At 47.9% G+C, this 27,220-nt stretch overlaps 1 protein-coding gene across 2 annotated transcripts in view; it reads left to right on the plus strand.

The window, feature by feature from the left end:
- Positions 1-27,220, plus strand: part of GFRA1 (GDNF family receptor alpha 1) — a 185,830-nt gene that overhangs the window by 56,033 nt on the left and 102,577 nt on the right. The window lies entirely within an intron of this gene.

The raw sequence follows: 27,220 nt of genomic DNA on the forward strand, positions 1-27,220 counted from the left end.
CAACCCCTCTGACTGGGTCTGTGCCAGAAACAGGGCCAGGCAAGGGTGGGCAATGTCTTGTCTGTTTGGCCAGCCAAGGTCACGTGCTCTGGGAGCTGGAGACTGAATGCTTGACCCCGAGTGTGCGTGTCTGTCTTTGTCCCCACATAGGACGCAGGGCCCTGGGAGACTCAGGGGCATGGCCTGGTTGAACCTGCTAGACCTTCACGCAGGGGGACCAGCCTCATTCCCGCTTTTGTCACAGTCAGAAGCTAGTGGGCAGCGTGGCAGGGAATAACGGTTTGTATTCAAGCTGGGAGCTATGTTGGTAGCACAGTCTGCTCCGTCTTCCTTGAATCCAAGTCTGGCTCAGAAGAGGAGCCTGGTTTAAAAATACATCCAGGCTTGCCATAAATAGCTTCCGCATCATCTTAAAGGCTTGCTATTTCCACAACTATTATTTCACCCCCGACAGGCAGCACGTGCTACGGGAACGTCGGCCTGCTCTCCCTGATAGAAGCGCAGTTGTGGGTAACAGTGAGCGGGACTGTTGTGTTGTCTTTTAAGAGTCTGCAGTCAGAGACCTGCTTTTATAAATAATTCATAAATCCCAGCAAGCTACAAGTAATATGTTCCATTTGGCTAGAGACTAACAGATGAGCAAAACTGAGAAGGAGCCGCGCCCGTTCACGTCATGGAAGGGTCGCCGTCAGAACCCCTGGCTGCGGTTGCTTTTTCTTTTTCCCCCTGGACAGATTGGGGGCTCGGTGGGACGCTCTGGGAGAGAGATGGGTTGTTTCCTGCGGACCGGACTGCCAGCACTACCCAGTGCTGAATGGCGTGTCCCCTTCCGGGGCACAGAATGCCCGCGTTTCGACCGTCTTGCGGGAGCGTGTGAGCGTCCCTGGTTGTTGTCATCGGCATAAAAAATGGCCCATCGGGCCGGCCCTGTCAGGTCTGCCTTCTTTTTAAATCCGTCATGCTGTTTGATGGATGGCATTTGCCTGTCAGTAACAGTGATATGCAGAGCAGAAGTTATAATCATCTCCAAGGCACTGGCTGGCGAGGCCTAATAGCATCTTCCAGAGACGGAAGCTGCCAGCCACCCAGTGCCCTGCGCGCTGGCAGGTGGCAGTCCCCTTAGACGATGTCACTAGGATTTCAAGCAGAGAGCACGGAGTTGGTGCTTGTGAATTATTTACATGGCACCGGCCTTGGAGGATCCTTTCGTATGGAGAGACTATCTCTGAAATGATGGCAAAGGACGTGCCAGCCAGGGCCTCCTCCTCTCCCTTTGCTTCTGGCCATTCTCGCTGTGAAGTTAATGCTCAGTAAAACGTGACGGTAAAAATGTACCAGTGACAGTCGCACCGGGCCAAGACAAAAGGTTCGGTGTCGCACAGACGATCCAGAACACGACTCCGCGACATGTTCTGTGACTGCCGCTCTGTTCCGGAATTGGGCCGTTCACTCGGAACCTGGGGGCCCTGAATTGGACTGGAAACAAACAACGAGACAACTACGTGGCTTTAGATGAATAGAAGCCACGGGGTCGTCTCTGCAGCCCGTCCACACAGGGCACGTCTGAGTGGCTCTGGCCTCCTGGCCACGCCGTGAGCGTCCGGGCCCCGCTGGCTTTGGCTTGTCCAAGGATGCCCGGGCAGTCGAGGGAGTGGAGGTGCTGCTCTGCGAACGCGTGCTTCTGGCAGGGAGTGCGTGCGTGAGAGGAGCCCGTGCATGTTTGGGCTGCTGTGCACCAGGGCAGGCCGGAGAGGGAGGCAGGCTTGCCAGTCGACAACATCAGACACTCTCAGAGGAAGCCCCAGTTATTGCCTCTGGATTGCATTACCTTTTATTTCTCTGCAGATCCGTCTTGTTATGGCAGGTGACAGTGCAGCAGCGGCTGCCGGGCCTTCCTCTGCTGCGTCCGTGCTGTGTGCTCTTTTGGTTCTTTCATCTGTAAATGCCTCTCGCTGTGCCGGTTAGACCCAGGGCGTGAGGACTGTCAAGGACAGGGGACCCACAGCTGGGCCCGGGGAATGTAGAAGTTCCAGGACCACGTTTTCAAAGAGCCTTTGTCGACCCACATTCCCTGTTGTCCACGGAGCTCATAGCCATTGGATGGCTCTCAGGAGCCCCAAAGTGCCGTAGAATTGCTCTTCGCCATCTCAAATGCAATTGAAAACGCTCTGTGTACACACGTGTCCAGAATCTCGAGTAGTAGAGCAATCCTTTCATAATGCAGCCAGGGCCACACGCGTGCCTCACTTGAACTTGCTGAGGCACCGTTTGAATGCTCTTCCACGGGCTCAACCTTGATTCTGAAATGGAACAGAAACGGAGCAAGCGGCCTGGAAATCAAGCGGTGCCACTCAGCAGGGTGTTTGAGAGCGTAAGTGGGCGCAGCATAAAGACGTACCATTGCGTTAATTCTCTGCTCTTTCCCGTGCAGAAGTCCCTTCTAGACTCTGAGCACGAAGAGGTACAGCCTCTCCCCTCACTCCGTTCCCACCTGCAGCTGGGATCTTGCTATTGGAGAGATTTTTTCTTCCAGCCCAAGTAACTTTTAAAAAAATATATATTTTATTGATTTTTTATAGAGAGGAAGGGAGAGGGATAGAGTTAGAAACATCGATGAGAGAGAAACATCCATCAGCTGCCTCCTGCACATGGGGATGTGCCGCAACCAAGGTACATGCCCCTGACCGGAATCGAACCTGGGACCCTTGAGTCCACAGGCCGATGCTCTATCCACTGAGCCAAACCGGTTAGGGCTAGCCCAAGTAACTTTTGATGCCACGATCTATTTTGCAACCAGTCACTGCCAGGCACCTTCTAGGCCATGAGGATAAGAGAATGGACAAGATAGCAAATGCCCTGTTCTCGTGGCACTCACAGTCCAGCTCAGGGAACATTGGTGCCAAGCATGCAAATCAATCCATTCTAGCCTTGGCTGGTTTGGCTCAGTGGATAGAGCATTGGCCTGTGGACCAAAGGGTCCCGGGTTCAATTCCGGTCAAGGGCACGTACCTTGGTTGCAGGCTCCTCCCTGGCCCGGGCCTGGTCGGGGCATGTGCTGGAGGCAACCATGGATGTTTTTCTCTCACGTTGATGTTTCTCTTTGTCTTTTCCTCTCTTTTCCACTCTGACTAAAAATCAATGGGAAGATATCCTCAGGTGAGGAGTAACAACAAAAATAAATATTCTAGAGGGATACTTGTGATGAGGAAAGTGTCACAGGGCGGCGTGCTGGAGGCTAGGAGGTCCGTCCACCTTAGATGGGGTGGCCAGAGAATGACAAGAAGGACCAGCCATTGGAGGACGTGAGGCCCAGCAGGGGAGGGTGCAAGGGCGCAGCCAGTTAGGCAGAAACACCTCGATGTTCCAGGACCCGAAGGAAGCCCGACTTGCTGGGGCTTGTGCGTGTGTGGAGAGAGTTGTGTGCAGTGAACAAGCAGAGGGGGGCAGGAGTGGCCGTTGGGGGACTGGAGGAAGGAAACGGTGGTGGGTTTGAAACGTAAGCGTGACCTGTTCTATTTACACGAAACACCGCCAAGCTGGTGGCTGTCAAATGCACAAAAACAGTGTGTGAGACGTGAAACCAGGACCAGAGCTGAGCGCTGACAGGCTCGGGCCGGGCCGGGATGGGCCCTGCCCACAGGCCCAAATTGCTCCCTCCTGGGTCTCTGCCCTCCTGGGCAGTGGGACCCACCGGGCGGCCCATTCCCAGCCGCTCGCTCTGCTCTCTTTGCCTGCAGGGAGCCTTGTGCCCGTGGCTTACACCTCCCCTCCTGGCAAATGATGCTCACCGAGGGCCTCGTTAAAACACTCCTATATGTGTGTTTAGGTTATAAAAAGCCACTTCTCTCTAATACGTACACACATGTGTATCATATGTATGGCAGATTAATACAGATGTGTGTTAATAGGCTTAGGAGACTTCCGCTTGGCTCCCAGTAGGGTTGCTGCCGCCGTGGGGAACTTGGCCCAGTGGCTTGGCCCCGTGGCCCGGTTTTCCCATCTGTACAGTGAGAGGCAGGGACCCCCTGGGCTTCCTGCTCACGCTGCAGCTTCTGGATTTGCCTCCATAGCGTACACAAAGCCCACGCTACAGGGTTTGACGGGGTGGAGGAGAGGCTTCCCGAGTGGCTGAGAATCCAGGTTGAGAGAATTGCGGTTTCAGATGTGTAACTTACTCACGTGGCCATTTGGAAGTCCCAGCTCTTTCCCACGTGGATTAATGCCGGCACCCACAATGGAGGGCCCTGCTTTTTCTCACTTGAACAGAAAAATCAATCATAGTTTGGTTCCTGGCAGTCCAGCCAAGCCTGTTAATTGCTGGGGTGGGCGGTGGTGACAGGGACCTGTTTGACTCGAGCTCTTTAGTGTATTTCAAATGTATCGGCTGAACCGCTGGGGCTGGATCTGAGGTTTTCCCAGCCACTTCCGAAAACCCATCTGTTATAAAGATCTGACCCTTTAGCCATGAATTGTGGTCCCTCTGGTAATGTCGTAGACGATGAAATATTGTTTTCTTCATGAGTGTGGGATTGCGGGAATAAATTAAGGCTAGTGTTACCATTTCCAGGTAAAAAAAAAAAATCCAAGTTGTCATCTGATGGTAACTAGCAAACGAGAAAAACGCGTTCACATTTGTATGGTGGCAAGTGGTGGGTTTCCTGGACTCATTTCCTGTATGCTAACATTTCCTGGGTATGTATACCATCCCCCTTTTGTCCAGATTCAGTAGACTATTCAGAGTCATGTAGGAAACGCATCCATCTTTCCAGCACAAACCGAACAACATTGCCATTTAATTTTACTCAGATTCACTTTGTGTGCGTGCGAGATGTATGAGGGAAAAGATAACCACATTTAAATAACCGCGTTCTCTGGGATGCTCATCACATTCCCTGTGGGCTGTGCAGGGCCACCCGTTCCGTGCCAGGTGACCTTGGGGCGGGTCTCTCCTTGTAGCACATTCACTGTGTACCCGCTGCAATCACAGGATGTGGGTTTGGCGTTTCGGAGCCCCTCCTCCCAGTAACTTGAGTTTCAAAATTGCCAGATCAGTAAAGTGGGGAACTTTCAGATTCCTTTGCTGAGGTGGTTGCTAATAGGAAGAGCAGTTTGTTTTTTAAAAAATTTTATTTTATTGGAATGATGATGATGATGATGGTAATAATAATAATGATAATACCAACATTTTTATGCCTCCTGTATTCCAAGCATTGGGACAAAGCACTTCATGCATTTTTTTCATTGAATCTGCCCCCACATTTTTATGAAGTAGATGTTACAACCAGTAATCCCATTTTACAGAGGAGAAAACTGAGGCACAGAGTGGAATCGATGCAATGATGGTTATAGAAGTAGTGAGTGGTAGAGCCAGGATTTTTTATTTTATTTTTAAATTATTTTTACTTGCGAGGCTTTATGCTACAGAACAGTTTTAGATTTTCAGGAAAAATGGTGAAGACAGTACAGAGAATTCCCATAGAGCCCACACCTCGTTTTCTCTGTTATTAATCTTGCATCAGTATGGTACATTTATTAAAGCAATGACCCGGCGTTGATTCATTATTATGAACTAAAGTCCATAGCTTATTTAGATTCCTTTAGTTTTTACCTAATGGCCCCTTTCTGTTCTGGGATCCCATCCAGGGTTCCGGGATATCGCAGCACACTTAGCTGTCATGTCTCCTTCGGCTCCTCTTGGCTGTGACGGTTTCTAAGACTTCCCTTATTTTTGAAGACCTTGACGGTATGAGGAGTGTAGGTGTTCTGAGGATTATATTACAGGATGCCCCTCTCCTGGAATTTGCCTGAGGTTTTCCTCATGATCAGACTGAGGTTATGGGTTTCAGGAAAGATCATCCCACTTGCATCACACATCCAAGGCCCCTACTATGCACATGACCTATGATAATTGGTGTTGACCTTCACCGGTTGGCTGAAGCCATGTTTGTCAAGCTTTCCCACTGCAAAGTCCCAAATCTTCTTGCACTTTTCCAAGGAAATCTATGCAAAGCCCACCCTGAAGGGGTGGGGAGTCATGCCCCATCCAGCTCATCGAGGGAGCAGTGTGTGCATATATTATTCTTTTGTGTGGGAGATTTGGGTCATAGTCCTCCTTTATTACTTTCTGTAATCATTATTTCAGCGGTTCTCAACCCTGAAAATACATCCTGCATATCAGATATTTACATTATGATTAATAACAGTAGCAAAATTACAGTTATGAAGTAGCAACGAAAATAATTTTATGGTTGGGGGGGTCACCACAACATGAGGAACTGTATTAAAGGGTTGCTGCATTAGGAAGGTTGAAAACCACTGATAGGTCAATATGGACTTGTGGATATTTACTTTATACGTTGGGTTATAATGCAGTACAATTGTACTGATTTCCTTGCTTTGGCCACTAGGAGCTCTTGGCCAGCCTTGTTCCAGCTTTGGCCATTGGGAGCTCTTTTTGCTGGTACCTTGTGGCCCGTCAATTCTTTTTTAAGCACTTCTACAGTACTTCCTGATGTGATAAGATGCGCCAGGGTCATCTTGGATAGTTCCCACCTCCATCCGAGATGCATGCGTTTCTCTAGGAGTCCTGGCTACTTTGATTGGAGAAATGATACTAGAAACCAAGATCTAGGTGCCGGATGTGGTTGTTGCTACTGGAGTGTCATTTCTGTTAAGCCCTCTCAGCTGACCGAGCAAAGAAATATACCTGTGTATACTAACCTGTGTGTAAGTGCATATTCACAACTATTTCTAGATGTAGAAATACATCTAGGGGGCTCAAGCAGCAAACGTTTATTTCTCATGGTTCTAGAGGCCAGAAGTCTTAGATCAAGGTGTTGGCAGCGTTGGTGTCTGCTGAGAGCCACCTCCTGGTGCATAAATGGCTGTCTCTCGCTGTGTCCTCACAAAGCGGAATGGGGAAGGAGCTCTTTGGGGTCCATTTGTAGGGGCACTAATCCCACTCCTGAGGGCTCTACTCTCCAGCTCTGAACATCTCAGAGGTTCCACCTCCTAATGTCATCACCTTAGGAGTCAGGATTTCACATATGAACTTGGAGGGCACACCTTCAGTCCATCACAGTGCCCCTCACCAGGCCCAGGCTCGCTCTTGTGACTTGGCCTGTTCTAGCTCCACAGGCTTCTAAGTGGGTTTGCACGAGCTGAGTGCGTAGTGCCTTGTTGGTGAGCCACGACATTTGCGCTTTCTGGGCAGGCCAGGGACACAGCTGATCAGTTTATAATCTTCCACAGTTGAGCACTTAAAGCCCCCCACACCATCCTCCGATTGATTACTGCTCATTGGGGTCCAAGACAGACACATTCTTTAAGTCGCTGAGTCTGTCCCGGGGACCGATTATGAGGCTGTGAGTGTTTCCTCCTTGCTTGGCAGGAGGGTACATGGGAGGCTGAGCATGTTTATCCATTTCGGTTGGCACCACCAGCCCATTTCCCCCGCTTCCTCTCTCTCATATTCTTTCCCAGATGCCTGGGCTGGTGCACTGTCCCTTCCAGGCAGAGAGGATGGTCTCACAGGGAGGCCTGCCTGTGATGGAGACACTCATCAGCCGGCCGATGGGGGTGCCTGTGGAGACAGGCCGTGCCCATTTGCCAATGCCCTCTGGTATCTCTGGTGCACCTGATCTCCTCCAGGCCAGCAATCAGGGAGTAGGGGGCTCTCAAACCCCATCATGTCAGGGAGCTCCACTCCTGTTGTTTTGGAGCCTGGTTTGCTGGAAGTCACAGAACATTACAAACAATTGGAGTTGATTCATTCTAATGTTTGGTTGGTAGATGAAGCAATCTTTTGGGAAGCATTTTGCGAGTTGATAGAAATTTGTTCTTTGGACTTGACAGTTGGTTTGATGGCATGTTCTCAGGCTGTTGGCTAGATGTGGGCACTCGTTGAAAAGCAGTTTCTTCTAGGGCAGTGGTCGGCAAACTCATTAGTAAACAGAGCCAAATGTCAACAGTACAATGATTGAAATTTCTTTTGAGAGCCAAATTTTTTAAACTTAAACTATATAGGTAGGTACATTGTTATTAACTTAATTAGGGTACTCCTAAGGCTTAGGAAGAGCCACACTCAAGGGGCCAAAGAGCCGCATGTGGCTCGCGAGCCGCAGTTTGCCGACCACGGTTCTAGGGGATACTAGGCCAGACCACCTCAAGCCCTGTCCCACCCCATAGTTTCTGGAACCCCTTCCCCCATCTCATCCCATTCATTACCGTAAGGCTCTACCAGATTAATCCCTGTTCTCCCTGATGCTCATCCCCACCTCTTTGCCTTTGCATGGTGTTGATTGCTCTTTGTGGAATATTATCTCCTTTTTTCAGCACCCCTCGTCCTGCTCTGTACCCGAGTCAGAAAAGTACCTGGGCTCTGCCATCATGGTGGCTGGCCCAGGGGTGGGTGCTGCAGGCCCTCAGCCTGACGCTAATGCCTCCCGTGTGTGTGAGAAGCAGACTCTTGCTTCCACACAGCCCTCCGATATCTTGTTACTATGACAGACACACCACTGGGACAACATCTTACCTGGAAATCATCGAGAGAGAGCCCCCTAGCTCCCCTCCTGGATACGCCTGCGCTCTTGCTTACTCTTCAGCACTCAGTCTAATTCTGCTCTGCGAGGTCATCCCAGCTCACTCCCACGGTCAGGCGGGGAACTCTGCCTTCCACTTCGCAGTTGCCCATCCCCTTCTCATGCCTCCATCAGGGCTTCTCTCACGTTGTTACAACGACCTGTTTAATCCTCGGTCTCACCACACCACGCTGAGCTCCCAGAGAGAAAGAATCTTGTCTTTTATTTTGAATCTTTAGCACCAGATGCAGTGCTTAGTACACAGTAGGGACTCAGTAGATGTTCGACGACTGAAAGTGGACATGCAATAAGGCTCAGAGGAATGAACATTTTGTGCATGGCTGGTGTGTGTGTGTGAGCGCGCGCACGCGCACGTGCACACGTGCACACATACACATGTCTGAGGACTGCACATGTGTCTTTTATGGTTGACAGTCTCAGTTCTGTAACAAAGTGGAGACGGAATGCTGGCAGTGTAATAGATGCTCATGTTATTGCTCGTCTCGTTTCCCATCCTTGAGTCCTGAAATCTTTTTCCATTCTGTGCCTTCCCCACCATTTGTTGTTGTTGTTGTTGTTGTTTCGAGGGGACAGTATTTGGACCTAGAATGAGTCAGCAAACACTCAGCTGCTCTGGTTTGTGCACGTCACGGGCAGGAGCAGGAGCGTGGGAGATTTAGCAGACACTGTCCTTACCTTTCAGTGGGCGCTGTCCTCTCCCAGTGCAAGAGGGACTCACAGAGGACTGGGGTCCCTGGGGAAGGGATCATGCCCTGAGAGAGGGGGATTTGAAGGAGGCAGAGGGTCTGAGTGGGCGGGACAGGGCAGGCCTGGCGGTGGGTACAGTGTGGGAAGGACAGTCTGAATGGAGGTGGAGACAAATGCAAGCACAGTGCTGTGTTTATGGGCTGTTGAGGGCGCCTTAAACCTCACAGACTGGGTGTTGGGATTCAATGGGCCTGGTTATGGAGCCTTCACAACCTGTTGATGGTCAGACACCCCATGGGACCCCCAACACCCCCAGTATGATTGAAAAGATTTTATCTACCGCATGAATGGTATTGGTTATTGAGGTTTCCCACTTTTTTTATTACTCATTTTATTACTTCTTTTGCTACTCAAGGGTAACCAATCGGCCAATCAGCATTCCTGATCAGCACAGTGAATGCTATGCTCTGAGTTGATGAAATTCCAGTCCATAAAAAATCCAGCTTGATGTGTCAGAGAGCCTGAGCAGTGGTTGTGAGGTTATTTTAAAATCTAGCAGCAAAGTTCAGTCTTGGTCTAGGAAGGTCAGGAAAGCCATTACAGCTTTTTGAGCCGAGAAAGAGCATGCGCTGTGCACACAACAGAACCAAGCTGTAGGCTGGCGGCAGAGGATATGGGCGGCCTCTGCTTGCTTAGCATGTGCCAGGTGCATGCATGAACTCACTTCCCCCCCAGAATAATCCTATGAGGTTCAGCTATAGGATTTATCTCCACATTTATCCCCATTTTTCAGACGCTGAAATTGGTCAGAAAGCTTAAGTCGTTTTACTTTACAGAAGGCCTCCCAGCTAGTGAAGGGCCCAGTCTGAGTTCACACCCAGGCAGTTGGACTTAGTCTGAATTCTTTTTTAAAAAAATATATTTCTTTATTGATTTCAGAGAGGAAGGGAGGAGAGAGAGATAGAAACATCAGTGATGAAAGAGAATCATTGATCAGCTGCCTCCTACACACCTCCCACTGGGGATGGAGCCTGCAACCCAGGCACGTGCCCTTGGCCGGAATTGAACCTGGGACCCCTCAGTCCGCAGGCTGACGCTCTATCCACTGAGCGAAGCCAGCTAGGGCCTTAGTCTGAATTCTTAATGACCACATCACACAAGTCATCTTGGAGGGACCAGGAGATTGAGGTGGGCTCACCGATGAGTAAGATAGACAGTGCTGTGATCAGGCAAGAAATCCCAGCCCAACCTCAGAGAAATGGAAGCATATGTTCAACCAGAAAACCTGTGTACAAGTCTTTCTAGCAACAGCCCAGTTAGTTGCCTATCCACAGGGGAAAGGCTCAACGCCTGTAGTATTCACAGGGAACGGAATGCTACTCAGAAATAATGAGAAGCAAAATGTTGATGCAACAAACGGCACGGAGGGGCGTCAGGAACATTATGCTACTGAGGACACCCTGTGTGATTTCATTTCTGTGAAATTCTTAAAACTAATCTGTGGACAGAACTCAGCATGTCGGTCGCTTCTGGGGAAATGGGAGTGGAGATTGACTTGGGAGAGGCAAGAGGAACTTTCTGGCTGATAGTAATTCTGTCTTGACAGGGGTTTGGCCTATACAAGTGTATGCATTTGTTAACACCGAGAGGATATGCTCTTAAGATTTGTGCATTTCACTTATGTACATTTTACCTTAAAAGGAAAAAAGACTTATAGACTAATATTGAATTCTGGTTAATGATGTGCACCCTGAAGCATTGAGGGGCGAGCACACTGATGTCTACAATATATTTTGAAATGCATCTCAATAACAAACATGGATTGATGGATGGATAGAGGGGTGGATAAACGGATACATAGGTAAAAAAGCAGGGAAAAGAAGAGATCCCAGCTGGGGTCCTTTTTATAGACAGAGAGCATGTGACCAGGGAACCATGACGGTCCAGGCCAGGCAGAGGCTGGATGGTGCCAGAGAGGCAGGGCCTGGGCTTGGGCTGCAGGACTCCGGGTGAGAGTTGGATGGAGCGAAGGCTAGTTTCCCGGGGCCACTCTTACACTACCACCAACTCGGTGGCTCAAAACAACAGATGTTTATTCCCTCCCAGTTTTGGAGGCTGGAAGTCTGAACTCAAGGTGTGGGCAGGGCCTCCTTCTCTCTGAAGGCTCTGGGGGAGGATCCTTCCTTGCCTCTTCCAGCTTCTGGAAGCTTCCAGCAAGCCTTGGCCGCCCTGGGCTGGTGGCCCCATTTCTCCAGTCTCCTTCATCATCACCTGGCCTTTTCCTCTCCGTGTCCCCTCCTCGTCTCGGGAGGACACCAGCCATGCATGGATTTAGGGCCCATCTATTCCAGGATGACCTTGTCCTAACTTCGTGACATCGGCAAACACCCAGTTTCCCAATAACGTCACATGATAAGGTTCGGGTGGACATGAATTTGGGGGGACACTCTTCCACCATGACAGGTGACCAACCAATCTGAGGGTCCCAAAATGAGGAGAGGGCCTTGTGGGTGGAGGACTGGAGCCGGAGAGAGAGTAAAGGGCTGAGAGATGGAGGAAGTCCTGAGAGTGGAGAAGGAAATCAGTTTAAAGTTGGTAAGAGCAAGATACGGGTTTTGGGAGAGAAGAAAACAAGGCAGGTAGGGCTCCCAGAAAAGGCTTCCCTACCCATGTATCTCCGGAATATCTGAAAGAATTAAAATGTAAATCTCAGAAATTAAATCCACGGGCCGAGTGTACACAGAGGAGGCTTTTGCAGAAGAAACAACGTGATTCGTTTTCCCCTACTAAACAGCCATGGTGGGAAGGCGCGTCGGCAAGCACCGGTTTTATTCCAGACGGATTAAGGTTGGTGATGAGGGAATCTCGGAAGGCTTGCAGGTGCGGTTCTCATAAGCCCACCAAGTTCAGCTCCTTATCTGAGGCTTATCCAAACACCAGGCAGCCTTTTAGGGGGTGTGGAGGCTGGGGACCTCCAGCTGCTGAAAGCTAATATCCTGCATCAGGAAACCACCTGCGTGGGGAGGGGGAAGGGGGGCGGGCGGGGGAGGCCTCTACATGAATGCGCTCTCAGAACACAGGCCTGCAGTGGTTTGGGGCTTCCTGGGCTTGGACCACCCACTCTCCCTGGTGGGCAGATCAGAGATTCAGCCCTTGGAGCCCTGAGAAAGGTCATGCATCCTTTGCTGCTTTCAGTTCTCACATCAGCTCCGAGATCTGGCCCCAGATCAGCAGGCCCTGGTCTTTCTCCCTCTGGTGCGAACCCCCGTCACCTCCCTCATTCACCTCCTCAGGCCTTCATTTGGACTCTTGGACCCGTCATCCGAGCTTCCTCAGGCCGCAGGGTCCTGGAAGGTTCCTCCTGCGGCAGGCTCCTTATTGTTGGGCAGCCACCTTCTCAGAGCCGCCGACCCTGGCCACCCTTGCTAAAGCTTTGCACCCCCCAGACACTGTCCCCCGTTTCCTCATGTCATTTCTTCATAGCACTTGTACACAAGGGGAAATGGCTTCAGTTCATGGCCAGCTGGAACCTCAGACTGTGACCTCGTTTGGAAATAGAGATGAAGTTGTCCTAGATTTAGGGTGAGCCCTAAAATCAGGGACTAGTTGCCTTTATGAGAAGAAGGAGACCAAGCGAGACCCAGAGAGAAGGCCACCTGGACACAGAGGCAGCGATTGGAGGATGCTGCTACAAGCCAAGGAATGGCGGAGCCACCAGAACTGGAAGAGGCAAAGGAGGATTCTTTTCTAGAAGCTTTAGAAGGAATCAAGCCTTTGTTATTATAACCATCTGGCCCCAGAACTGTGAAAGAATGCATTTAAAAAATTTTAAGCCACTAAATTTGTGGTCATTGGTTGGAGCAGCCCTGAGAAACCAACACAGTACTTATTACTGTCTGAAATTACTTTCTTCTTCTTTTTTTGTTTTTTGCTAACCTGTTCGTGGTCCGTCTCTTCAGCCAGAATATAAACCCATTGGATGCAAGGGCCTCGCTCTGTTTCTAATCCCTACCTCCAGTGTCCAGAGCAGTGAGCGCCAGGCACAGCACACGTGCTCAATAAATACTTGTCCAGCGAATGGAACCTGTGAGATAAGAATTGTCTTGATCTCTGGTTGATGAAGCTGACACCCAGGGTGGTTTCTTAACTTAAAGTGCCTCGTTTGGAAGAGTCGGGATTCAGACTCAGGCCTTCTGGTCCTCAAGTTCAGGTTTATTCAACCACGTCACAGCAGCCCGGTTGCTATTCTGAAAGAATTATTTTTAGTATCGTTACAATTTATTTTGAATTGCATTGCATCCTCGCCTCCCCCAGTAGAGTGTTACACCTTACAAATGGGCTGGAAGCCTTCCCAGGAGGACCGGTGAGTAGCCTGCCCTGAGGAAGGAAGTCCACGCAGGCAGGGGGACACGCAGCCTTCTGGCCCGGCAGCACGGCTAAGACTGGAGTCTCCCGGGGCCTGACCGTGGAGGAGGGAACTGGACGCTGTCCACATCTCCATGGGATGCTGTCCACACCTCGACAGGAAGGATGTGCATCTGCAAACAGCCCGGGGGAGGACTTACCACTCAGGTGGATTGTGACTCTGAGGGTCACTGCTCCTCTCTTCTCCCCGCAAAGGGGAAAACATCTGCGTTTCATTTCCCCCCTGGTTACTCGAGCACATCTGGCCCACTCATTAGATTTTATGGGGCATCTGCAGTGGGGCTTTGGGGTGGGTCATCTTGCAGATTTGATTCCTGATGAACCCTTTACTCTCTCCTCTGCTTCTCAAGCTAAGTGAGTTTAAATCAGTTATCCCTTATGGCTCCCTGGAACTTTTGGTACCTGATTTTTTACTAGTCTACCCTAAAGACTAGTAGAAAAGCTTCTCTCTCTCACTCGCTCACTTTCTCTCTCTCTCTCTCTCTCTCTCTCTCTCTCTCAGCGTTTTTACTTTTGTTTGGTAAATAATGTACACACTGACAATTGTTTATGAAAGAAGTATGTTTGGATATGCAAGCGTGACTGCTCTAGGTCCTGCGGCCCACAGTGCTGTGTGGCTTCCCATTTCGTTCCCAAAGCAGACGTACAAGACGTCTCTTACGCTTGTTACTGAAGGGAGCTACCTTTGAAGTACTTTTGTATAAAACTTGTCTTTCTCCTAGTCCCAACTTATTTTGGGGGTAAATAAAGTTTCTTTTGCTCTTAAGGGAAAAATAGTATCAGCATAGATTTTCTAATATTTTCTCCTGGTGCATGTCTTGGGTATATAGGATGAATCTGGCTTTTGGAAAGAAGCTGAAGGTTAAAGTTTATTTTACTAATAAGGTGAGCAAGTCAGCCGGCATGGAACTGCTAATGTGGGTCAGAAGTAGGCTGCGGCGTGAGGGTTAGCAGAATGGCTTTCCTGTGTTCTCTCCACTACACTACAAGCTTCTGCAGGCGGGACCCACCTTAGTCATCTGTTTCTCTCCAGGGCCTGCCACACAGGAAGTATTGGATGGATACGTGAATGAATGGATGCGTGGATGGTTGGTTGACTAAGAGCCTTACAGTGAAGGCAACTCTGACAAAGAACTTGCCGTAGAATGTAGAGAAATGATCATGTATGTGACCACCCTGAAGGTACCTATCAATGTTCTGTTCCGTAAGGAGGCCGCTGGCTGTGTGTGGTCATGGCCTACGTGCTTGAGTTGACCAACAGTATAGTAAATCTTTGTCTTTTCTTACATTTCCCACATCCACTAATGTGTGGTTGTTCTAAAATCTAGAAGTATAGCCACAAAGTAGAAAATTCATAGCTTAGTAGACTGCCATTCAGAGGGCATGGGGGCTTTTATGGGCACCTCATCTAACCACGGTGTGATATCAGAAAGATCAGCGTTGATGCTTGAATTTTCTCATCGGTAAAATAAAGGGGTTAGTCATCTTTTTGAAAACTCATCCTGCACAGGCTGTTATTCTATCAAATGGTCACTTCCAATCACTTCTGCTTTAATACTCCAAACAGTTTTACCCGTCTTTCCCTCCATCACCTAGACTTCAAGCCTCTCCTCAGTCACTACACCCCCAGGGACATGTTAGCTGAGGGCGGTATGTGTATTTGACCTTATTCTGGATAATCTCAGTCATCCTGAGACCGCCATGACTTGGGGAATAGTTCAGGACTGTGTAATTACTGTGAACTTGCTTCTTGTTTGAAATAGTGATATGTGGGTTTCCGAAAAGTCAACCAGAAATTGGAGGGAGATTTTGCAGCCTTCCTTGAAAGGTTTCTAAGCCACATGTGCTGATCCATGACACCCTTTTGTGTGTCTGGTGGAGATTTCCTGTGGGGACAGGCTCAGCGGGCAGCCCACCTCTCCTTCAGAATCTTTGATGCCTGTCTCTTTGTCTTCATTCCCCCTATTAGCGTGGACTTTAAAGATAGTTTGGTAGACAGAAAAATGGCCCACTAAAGACGTGTTTGCATCCTCATTCCTGAAACTTGCAAATATGTTATGTTTCATGGGGAAAAGGCCTTCGAAGCTGAGAGTAATTTAAGGATTTTGATATGGGAGAGAGAGGGAGAGAGAGAGGGAGGGAGAGAGGGAGAGAGAGAAAGAGAGAGAGAGAGAGAGAGAGAGAGAGAGAGAGAGAGAGAGAGAGAGAGAGATAGTTGAAGGTGCTATGCTGCTGGCCTTGAAGATTGAGGTAAGGATTACAAACCAAGGAATGTAGATGGCTCTAGAGGCTGGAAAAGACAAGGAAAACGGTTCCCTCCTAGAAAACCTGGAAGGAGTACAACCTTGCTGACACCTCAGTATTAGAACTTCTGACTCTAAAATTGTAAGATACTAAATCTGTGTTGTTTTAAACTACCAAGTATATGGTAATTTGTTATAGCAGCAATAAGAAGCTAATACAGATAGGGAGGGCTAGATCAAAATACTGAAGGAAAGAGGGTAACTTGGGCAAGAGTATTATCATTTTTCATCTAATTATCATTTATGGAACATCTAATATATGCTAGACACTGTGATGCACAAAGTGGGCATGCTGGATACAAATAAAATCAGACATAGGCCTGTTCCTTGAGGAGTTTAAAGTTCTATAAGGAAGATAAGGCGAGTATGAGAATGATACCACAAGGCTGAAATTGACCTGCCTACAGATGATGGGTGGGCCAGCCAAGCAGCTACTTAGGGCACCCATCCATCTATAAGATGAGGTGAAACAACATCAAACATGGCTTAGAAAAGACTGCACAGACTCTTCTTGCAAAGAGTACGGGATGTGTATGAACAAAAATTAGTAAGGAGTTTGGGTTAGGAAGTAGAACCGCAAGGAACTCCCTTCCTTAGTGAAGCGAGGTTTCGCTGAATAGGTTTGCAAGTTTGGGTCCGAGCTGAATCGTTGGGAACTAGGGGATCTGAGTGCCCCGGTGTATTCCCTCTGACCCTTCCCTGACATAGCACTCTGTCTTCCCCGAACAGGAATGCCAAGCGACTATTTAAAGGCTGTCTGTGTGAAAGGCATAGAATTAGCAGGCTGCCTGGCATGCCACAAATCTTGATCTGACTGAGAAAGTATAACAAAAAAAGACAGAACTAAATCAATAGGGCAATTTAAAGTAGAGAAAAAGTTCTTCTTGAAGACAAGAAAGAAGGCTCCATGGGGAGGTGTTTTTTAAACTTGACCATGAAGGAAAAGAAACGATTATTTTGGTACAGGGGTTGACAAACCATGGCCTGCCTATTTTTGTAAATAAAGTTATTTTGGAGCACAGCCACACCCATTCATTTAAATATTGTTTATGGCTCCCTCTGCATCACAGTGGCGGGGTTGAATGGTTTCTACAAAGACTGTACGGTCTATAAACTGAAAACATGTATGATCTGGCTGGCCCTGTATAGGATGCGTTTGCGAACCCCTGCTTTCCTGTGTCTCCATAGCAGCTATTTGGTCAGAAGCCATAATGAATTAGAAGTTTCAGAAACGATGGTTAATCTGCTTAGGGAATTAAGATGAAGATGCTGATCGAGTGATGAAATGAGCCTCCCAGTGCTCCTACGCTAAAGCTAAAGTATCTTCCTGGTTCAGTCATGTAGCAAACAATTCTTGATGCCCTGGGATGTGTGAGTCAGGAGGCTAGCAGTGGAATCATAAAAAGAGGTGCTCAGTGGTTTTGTATCTATTCTGGTTATTGAGCATCTATGGCTATAGGGTAATTCTCTATCAACCGGAACACTTAATTGTTCAGAAGCCCAGCCCTTGATCCAGCTAGGTAGGTATTGACTAGAGCTATAGGGGAAACGTTAATTAACCTTTCAGACTCCCTCTTGATCTCTCCAGGGTAAACCAGAGCACAGAGAGAGTCTCCTGGGCTCTCCTGCAGAGAGAGGGTAGGTTAAAGGTGACCCAGAAAGGTGAGCTGAACCAGAACGAGTCATTGGAAGTGGCTTTGTTGTCTTGGTTTTCTGTCGGGAAAGAATTCATGGGGTTATTTTTAGGTATTCTATTCTTATTTATCAGTCAACTCTGGCAACATTGTTTTACCCAGCAGACCCACTCTCTGTAAATGGTAAAACACATTCATGGGGATATTTACAAACCACTTTCTGCATATCCAGCAGGTCCAGAGACAGCGAATTATTAGAAACTCACTGGCTATCGTAAAGCTCCTCATTTAAGGTTTTATAATGGGCTTCCTTTTGAGGGTTTGTTGACTGTGGTAAATGGGGCAGGTGGGGGCGTGGCCACCGGGAAGCAAGTCCAAGTGTGAGACCCTCCCCGGGTTTAGCTGAGAGACTGCACCTCTCTGACTGTCTTCTCGGGTAGCAGAGCACAGAATTTCCCCAACAAAAGCCGGATTCGTGTCTCTTAGGAGACGGGTCCTTCTCTGCTGGCGACATCAGGAAATACAAAACAGATGTGATTGATGGTGAGGGATTGGTGACATTTCCGTGAACTTGGGACATGAAGTAACCCTTTATCTTTCATCTCCAGCCTGTAGTCTGTTCACTTCATCTCCCCAAAGTGCTTTTGGTTTTATTTGCATTTCAATGGTAAAGAATATGTTAATAGATTTTTAGAAGAATCAACTCAGAAAACCCCAAAGTCTTCAAAATCCTTTCTGTTTCCTTCCCCTCCCCAAGCTTTAATAGCCCCTGGAGTGGGCGTGGAGGTGGCAGGAGTCTTTTATACTTTCGAAACCTGCTGTTTGCACAAGTGGCTGTTATGACTGCAGCAACATAATTGCTCTTAAAATGCCTAGATAAAAAAAACAACAAAAAAAACATCTATTTTTATTTCTTAATCTTGAGGCTCCTTGGCTCCCATTTTTCCAGGCCACTTTAGTAACTTCCAAAAATTGGCTTGATGAATATGGTTTCCCAGCTTGATCAAAGAACAGCTGTTTGTGGTGGGGTGGGCTGTGTGTGTGTGTGTGTGTGTGTGTGTGTGTGTAGGGGAGCTGGGGAGCGATGAGGGGGTGGTGTTGTAAAAAGGGTGTAAGGATTTGGTTCCTAGATGGCAGCTGTTTCTGCCTTTGCTTGACTGCTTAAAAGCAAGCATGAAGGTAGAAACCCACTTTGCAAGCCTCCACTGGGACTGCCTCTATGGCTCGGTTAAGAATGAGAGGGAAACATCTCATTCCTATTACAGGCCTATTCCTGGTGCCTGTAACTGCTGGCTGGGCTGGCCAGTTTGGATCTTCAGCACCTCGAGGGACCAGCCACCCTCTTGTGGAGTTTTCGCTGTGTTTCTGAGCTCTGCTTCTGAGAGGATGTGCTCAGGCGGAGGTGGGATGGACAAGAGCTTGTCAGCTTTGCAAGGGGACCGCCTTGGGGCAAAGGCACACTAGGCGGCCTCTATCGAGTCCGGGGTTGTACAGTTTGACACTGTGGATTCAGTCTCCAAACACAACCGGCTCTGCGTTTGCCTTGGATGATTCGCTCACCCTCGCTAGACCTTGGTGTTGATCTTATTTGCGATGACCCTGGAAGCTTGGCTCTCAGGGGAACAGTCACCCCAGGTGAGTTTTCCAAAGCTATTAGTGGTGCCGAGGGCAGGCTGCCCCTAACATCTGGGGGCTCTGGGCAGGTGTGCAAGCAGAGACCCCGCCCCTTCTCAGCCAAGAGGCCTCAAGACACCCAACCTACAGACCCTAACTTCACCTCAAACCCACTGGTGGGAGTGAGGAAGTATTTGTTTGCATTAAGGTACATATTCCTGCCCTGGCTGGTGTGGCTCAGTGCACTGTCCCTAGCACCAAGAGGTCGTTGGTTCGATTGACACCATAGGGCACATGTCCGGGTTGCAGGCTCCATCCCTAGTAAGGGGTGTGCAGAAGGCAGCCGGTCAATATTTCTCTCTTCCTCTCCCTTCCTTTCTCTATAAAATCAGTACAAACATATATTTTTTAAAAAGATAGATATTCCTGGCCCATTGGTCCAAGGAATGGGGGTGCCCATTCAAAGCAAGGAATTTTATGTCCATGCAGGCAAAAAGCCCAAAATATTTAAGGAGAAATGAAATTACTCCTTAAGTGATGGTGAGGAACGAAAGAAAAAATTCCATTTGGACTCTACAGTATATGCCAGGCAGCACCTAACCTCCCATTAACTGCAGACTGACTACCTAGGATTTCTTCACACCGCCCTGATCACTGAATGAACAGTCCTTTATTGTTTCTTTTAAACACCTTAGCTCTCTTTAACGTGTTTCCAGCTCTCTGGAGACTCGAAGAGACCGTCTAGTAAAACCTTGTAATTTTCCCCTGTCGACGTACAAGTGGCCCCTCTTCTCGCCGGGCGAAAAATGGTGGTTCGACGCAGGCGGTTGTAAGACGCTGTACGGTGTAGGGTGTCAGCTTCTCATCATGCGGCTGCTGAAAAGTTGATTGCCTTGTGCCAGAAAAGTCACTGTGATTTCATTTTTGAAAGTTGAATGGAAAACTCAGAATAGACTCTCCCGATAATTATGCCTCTTATTCGGCAACATAGGGTGAAAATTTATACGGCCTATCAATGCAAAAGAACAGAGCAGAGGCTCCGGGCTTTTATGGTGATTACATCTACCTGTATGGGGGCTTTATGTGCTTACAATTTGAATCATTTATAGATGCACACTCAACAGAGTTTGAGCATAACTAGTACTGTGGGTTTTTTTGCTGACTAAATGATAGGCAAAGCAATTTTCCACAAATGTCTCCCAGTAGGCTGTCAGCATAGAAGCCTTGTAATATTGCTTTTTAACCTCAGCACTGGCAGCTATCCAGAAATTATTGCATTGATACCAAACTGTCTTGCACCAGGCAGTTGCCCTTTTCTCCATGGGCACCCTGTGAACTCTCAAGTAGATGCCAGCTCCGCCCTCTTCTTACCGGCCTCCTCCCGCCCCGCCCCCCCCCAAACAATCTTGTCTTCATTTCAGGAAGATCTTTTACCTGTTCTTGTTCAACTGCAGGTAGCCAGGCACACTGGAAATTTAAAAATGCAGCCACACAATTCTCTGGATTGTGTTATTATGCCTTTAATGCATTCAATTAACATTCAGAGCTTTGTCACCAAATAAATGACGCACATGTCGGTGGCACAGAGGGGAAGGAGAGGCTTTGTGGTTGTGGTTGTTTTTCCCTTAGGCAAAGCTAGGCCCAGCTTTCTTTCTTCTTTCCTCCTCCTCTCCCCTCCCTTCCTTCCTTTGACTCTCAGAAACTCTTGCCAACGGCTCTGGGGAGTTGGTAGGTGGGAATCCTGTGTTTTGGAGAAGGGTTTGTTGGGTCTTCTTGGGAAGGGCTGAAGGAAGCACACGTCCTGCATACAGTTTCCTCACCCAGCGGTTGGGTCCTGGCAGCACTCGCTGGTTCTCTGCAGGGACCTGGGCTCCTGTGCCTGCCCCATTATGGGAGCTCTGGAGAAAGGTGGTGTTCCAGCTTCCTCCCATCTCCTGTCTGCAGAGCACTAGCTCAAGTAGACCTGAGTTCCTGGGAGCCCACTGCTCTTGAACTCCAGCAGGAGGGGCGCACTGCTCCTCTCTCCTGCCCGGGTGGAGAGAGGGGCAGACTGGTGATGACTTAGTGCCAGAATTTTGAGTTTAAATACCCATCGAGCTTTGAGGGCACTGGCTCTGTGTAAGGATGCATGCCGACCACTTCACAGGGAAGATGCTTGGTCAACCTGTTGAGTGAAGGATTCTTCTCCCACTCGGGAGTGGGCTGTGGTGCTCATGGGCTGTGTCATCTCTGGGCCTGACCCACCAGTGGTCCCCCAGCTGCATTCCAGTTGCTGTGCCGTGGTGCCCTCCCCGCCCTGGTCCCCTCTCTGCCCCGCCCCGGGCTCTCAGCAGGCTTGACATGCCTCCCTGGGGGGCATTTGTCTTCTCATAGAGAACTATGTCCATCTTTACCTTCATCAGGAAAAGAGACCTTAAAAAACCCTCTGGCCTAATGCATTTGCCTTGACCTTCTCAAATGATGAGTGCTATAAATGGAGAAGTAGATAACTATTACACCTCCCGTGGCTCATAGAAAAGTCTGTCTTTGGCTCGGAAGAAAGCGCTGTACTGGATAAAATTGGAAATGTAAACTGTAATAGGAAATCAAACTCCAAGCATTGAATAAGATTGTGGAAGTCCATGGTTTTCAACTTAACTTTTCTTATTTCTATTGCTTAAGAGATGTTTTGTTCTTTAAGTATCAATGAATGAATGAACGAATGAATGCGTTTCAGAACCCATTTAAGTAGTAATTCTGCTGTGATCTACACTTGAAGAGAATTAGACTTTTAAGATAGTTCATTTATGTAGTTGAAAATGTAAACATTGCCCCAAAGGGTAAAACACGCTTAGAGGCTAGCTGGATGGGATGGGGGAAGGAGTGGAAGAAGGAGAGAGGGTTGGGTGATGCTCTCCAAGACAAATAGGAAGACAAACATATAGATCAGTGGTTCTCAACCTTCCTAATGCACGACCCTTTCATACCGTTCCTCATGTTGTGGTGACCCCCAACCATAAAATTATTTTCGTTGCTACTTCATAACTGTCATTTTGCTACTGTTATGAATCGTCATGTAAATATCTGATATGCAGGATGTATTTTCATTATTATAAATTGAACATAATTAAAGCATAGTGATTAATCACAAAAAACAATATGTAATTATATATGTGTTTTCTGATGGTCTTAGGTGACCCCTGTGAAAGGGTCGTTCGACCCCCAAAGGGGTCGTGACCCACAGGTTGAGAACCGCTGCTATAGATGAAAGCAGGAAAGAGCGTGCTGGGGCGGAGGGGATGTGATTCCTCTGGTGAGGAAACAAGGCGTGTTAATTAAGGAGGCCCCTTAGAGGAAGTGTTTCTTGAGCTGCAATTTGGAGGAACAGAAGCATCCTGTGCCAGGTGCCTCCTGGTGAGAACCACCCCCTGAAATTGTTGCCCTTTGTTGGGGAAAGACTAGTTCATTCAGTGAAGAGGCAGAGCCACGCCTGTCTGTAGGCGGACTCACTAACTGACCCAGGGAGCTTTACAATACCCAAGTGCTGCCAGGCTGGTGTGGCCCAGTGGTTGAGTGATGACCCATTAATCAGGAGGTTGCGGTTCCAGGCCCCGTCCCCCTCTCGTAGCCTGAGAAGGTTCTGGGCTGCTTTGCTGCAGTCCCTCCAGGGATGTGTGCTCAGAGAAGGTACACAAATTTAAAGTCCATCTACATAGAACACAATTAAAAGCTAAGAACTACGACAGAAAAGTCAACCGCTGTGCTCTTGTACCAGATAACACGCCTTATGGATGAGCTCCTTTATTGGATTATCCAAGCCACTAACTCCTAGATTATTATGCTAATTAGACCTTATTAATATTAAAAGGAAGATAGCAGTTTCAGACCCAGGGAATTAGAACCACTCCTTGCATAAGGCTGAAGTCTTGGTGTGGGCGGGCTCCCTAAACACCTAATCCATTGTGTGACACTTACTCATTGTATGAAGAAGAAACATATAGGCAGGGACATTGGGGATGTCACGGTTGTCCAGAGATACTGGCCCAACAGGCACTAAAACCCAGGGCTCTGGTCTCATGACCCCAAATTTTTGAATGAAAAAAAATATGTATCCAGATCCAAAATATTCACAGATTATTTGTATTCAGAAAGAGTTAAGTCTTTTTTTTTTAGACTACTTGGTGCCTTTATTCATGAATGCAAGTATCGCAGTCATTATCTTTTATACCTTGTTGCCTTTAAAGCCCTAACTTTCATTTAAATAGCAGTTATCTGAACACGCCTATGAAAAATGTCAAGTTACTTTATCACTGAGTTCTTTAAAAAAAAAAAGTATATATATATATACACACACACACTTAAATATATATATATATATATTTTAGAGAGAGGGAGGAAGGGAGAAGGAGAGAAAGAGAAACATTACTCGGTTGCCTCCCGCAGGAACCTACAACCTGGGCAGATGCCCTGCCTGGGAATCTAACCGGTGACCTTCGATGCATGGGATGGCACTCAACCACTGAGCAACACGGGCCAGGGCCTCATTGGGTTCTGACATTAGGGTTTCCAGGCACATTACTGGTTCTTGAGAAGAGGACTAAGATGTGAACAGGTCCCCTTCCAGCTTTGTGGGTAACAACTTGAGGAGGGGACATTATTAGCTTGAGGCCCACGAGGGGAGAAGCACTCTAAGTTTGCTTGGAACTCACAAGAACTTGAGACACAGCCTGCAGTTAAAAACATGTTTTTCAGTGTGTGTGTGTGTGTGTGTGTAGAATCATATTCCTTATAAATACAGAACTTTCATTTGTGAGAGAAATAAATCTCATTTCTTTTATGTCCTGTTCACCTGAAATGCAAATAGGAGTTTGCTTGCGATTAATTAAGCAGATGATAGATGGAACTTAAAATGAACACTCAGCATTTTCCCTCGTCTGTATACAGAGCACAGAGATAATTGGGTGGGAAACAATATGGCATTTAAATGTGGATTTTTTTTGAAAGAGCCCTTCTCCTTTGACTTATCCAGAGAAAGAGAGATTGGCCTTTCAGACTCGTGTGATGTCTCAGCTGCATGTGTAAACCCATCAGTGGGGGAACGTGCCCTCATTTATAAGGTGCACCCGCTCACCTGGCTGTTGGCAAGACCTTGCTCAGTGGCACGTCAGCGATTGGGAGCTGCCACCACCTCTGTGTGAAGCAGCGTGGCGTTCTTTTCTTGTCACTTGGTTCCTGGGGGCGGGGGGTGGGGGGTGGTGGTGGCTGCCGGGGAGTCACATTTCATCACAGGGATAATAGAAACCTCTTTGGAAAGTGGCCAGGTGGTCAAGAACTGCTTTTTTTTTTTTTCTATTTCTTATGCTTTTCTTTCTTTTTTCTTTTTTTTTTTTTATTTATTGCTTAAAGTATTACAAAGGGTATTACATATGTGTCCATTTTATCCCCCCACCCTAGACAGTCCCCTAGTCTCCCCTATCCCCCAGTGTCTTATGTCCATTGGTTATGCTTATATGCATGCATACAAGTCCTTTAGTTGATCTCTTACCCCCCTACCTCCTGCCCCCCAACCCTCCCCGGCCTTCCCGCTGCAGTTTGACAATCTGTTTGAGGCAGCTCTGCCTCTGTATCTATTATTGTTCAAAAGTTTATAATGGTCTCTATTATCCATGAATGAGTGAGATCATGTGGTATTTTTCATTCATTGACTGGCTTATTTCACTTAGCATAATGCTCTCCAGTTCCATCCATGATGTTGCAAATGGTAAGAGTTCCTTCCTTTTTAGAGCAGCATAGTATTCCATCGTGTAGATGTACCACAGTTTTCTAATCCATTCATCTACTGATGGGCACTTAGGCTGTTTCCAGATCTTAGCTATGGTGAATTGTGCTGCTATGAACATGGGGGTGCATATATCCTTTCTGATTGGTGTTTCTGGTTTCTTGGGATATATTCCTAGAAGTGGGATCACAGGGTCAAATGGGAGTTCCATTTTCAGTTTTTTAAGGAAACTCCATACTGTCTTCCACAGTGGCTGCACCAGTCTGCATTCCCACCAGCAGTGCACAAGTGTTCCTTTTTCTCCACATCCTCTCCAGCACTTGTCGTTTGTTGATTTGTTGATGATAGCCAGTCTGACAGGTGTGAGATGGTACCTCATTGTTGTTTTGATTTGCATTTCTCGGATGATTAGTGACTTTGAGCATGTTTTCATATGTCTGTTGGCTTTCTGAATGTCCTCTTTTGAAAGGTATCTATTTAGGTCTTTTGCCCATTTTTTGATTGGATTGTTTATCTTCCTTTTGTTAAGTTGTATGAGTTCCCTATAAATTTTGGAGATTAGGCCCTTGTCAGATATGACATTGGCAAATATGTTTTCCCACACAGTGGGTTTTCTCGTTGTTTTGTTGATGGTTTCTTTTGCTGTGCAGAAGCTTTTTATTTTGATGTAGTCCCATTTGTTCATTTTTTCTTCAGTTTCAAGTGCCCTAGGATCTGTATCAGTGAAGAAATTGCTTCGGCTTATGTCTGAGATTTTGTTGCCTTTGGATTCTTCTAGAATTTTTATGGTTTCCTGTCGTACATTTAAGTCCTTTATCCATTTTGAGTTTATTTTTGTGTATGGTGTAAGTTGGTGGTCTAGTTTCATTTTCTTGCATATATCTGTCCAATTTTCCCAACACCATTTATTGAAGAGACTATCTTGGCTCCATTGTATGTTCTTGCCTCCTTTGTCAAATATTAATTGAGCATATTGGTTCGGGCCGAAAGAACTGTTTTAACTGCACTTGCACCCTCAGAAGTAGCTCTTTCCCAGGGACTGTCGCTGGGACCACCTCCAGTTAGCCCAGGAGGCTTCATTCCTCTGGTGCCACTTCTCGGCCCTGTGGTCCTGTGCTGATCCGTGGCCAAACCACAGAGGACCTGCTGCTCGCTGGCCCTGTGTTCTGAGGCTCTGAGAAGAGATTCCCGTGGTCCTTCCTCCCACAATGCTCCCTTTCCCCCCAAAAAAGAATATGGTAAAATAAAATAAAATGGGTTAAAACTTCAGCTTACCTGGAGGTACACAGACTCCATGCCTAGATATCAACTAGAGAGACTCAGTCCTGTGCAGGGCAGGATGGTAGTTACCATAGCGACGATAACAACGCGCCTAGCCCTGTTGTCCCGTGAGTGTTCAGCAGACTCTGAGATGAGAATGTGTGTGCAAATGATTCATAGAAAGTTGCTTCCTGAAGAAACTGGTAGGGAGCAGGGAAGGCAGGACGGCTAAGTGGAGGAAGCCAATGCAAGTTCAGATGAAGGCCTCTTGGGGGCATGAGGCACCTGTTGAAAGAAGTGTCCCACCAAAGAGGCTCTCTGCGTTGGGCCTGGCTCCAGGACCAAGCAGCTCTGGCTCCCTAATGCCAGGGCCCTGGTTACACAGCCAGGAGCCAGGGTGAGTGAAGGGGCCAGTTTTCCTCCTTCTTTGAGAATTCAATCCAGGCTCACGCCGAGGGGGCCTCTTGTCTCTGCTGTGACCTCTGAGGAGACATTTCAATTAGAACTGAGCAACTGCAGTGCCCCCTCCTCTTGGAGATCCGAGCTTGGGGGGAAAGAGAGAGAGAGAGAGAGAGAGAGAGAGAGAGAGAGAGAGAGAGACCGAGCGAGCTCGCCTGCTCTCATCCAGCCTGTCGGGGGGTTGGTTTGGGGCTGTACCCGGGAGCTGCAGGTCCCTGGCAGGCCAAGTAAAGGAAGTGCTGTAATTCATCGTCAGCCGAGTGAGTGAGGGCAGTGTCTGAGAACTGGGAAGCTGATGGATGTTGGCATGTGGGCCTGGAGAGAAGTCTGCCATCCATCCTCCTCCAAGCTATGTGGACCTCTCCACTAACAGCCAGCCAGGAGGGAACTGCTCCTGGCAGCCCGTGATTGTCAGGAGTTCCCCCAAGCCATCTGGGGCCTTTGGCTGGCAGTTCCTCTGTATGCCCGGAGATTGCATGA

The sequence above is a fragment of the Myotis myotis genome, unplaced genomic scaffold, assembly GCF_014108235.1.
Source record: "Myotis myotis isolate mMyoMyo1 unplaced genomic scaffold, mMyoMyo1.p scaffold_m19_p_15, whole genome shotgun sequence".
Lineage (NCBI taxonomy): Eukaryota > Metazoa > Chordata > Mammalia > Chiroptera > Vespertilionidae > Myotis > Myotis myotis.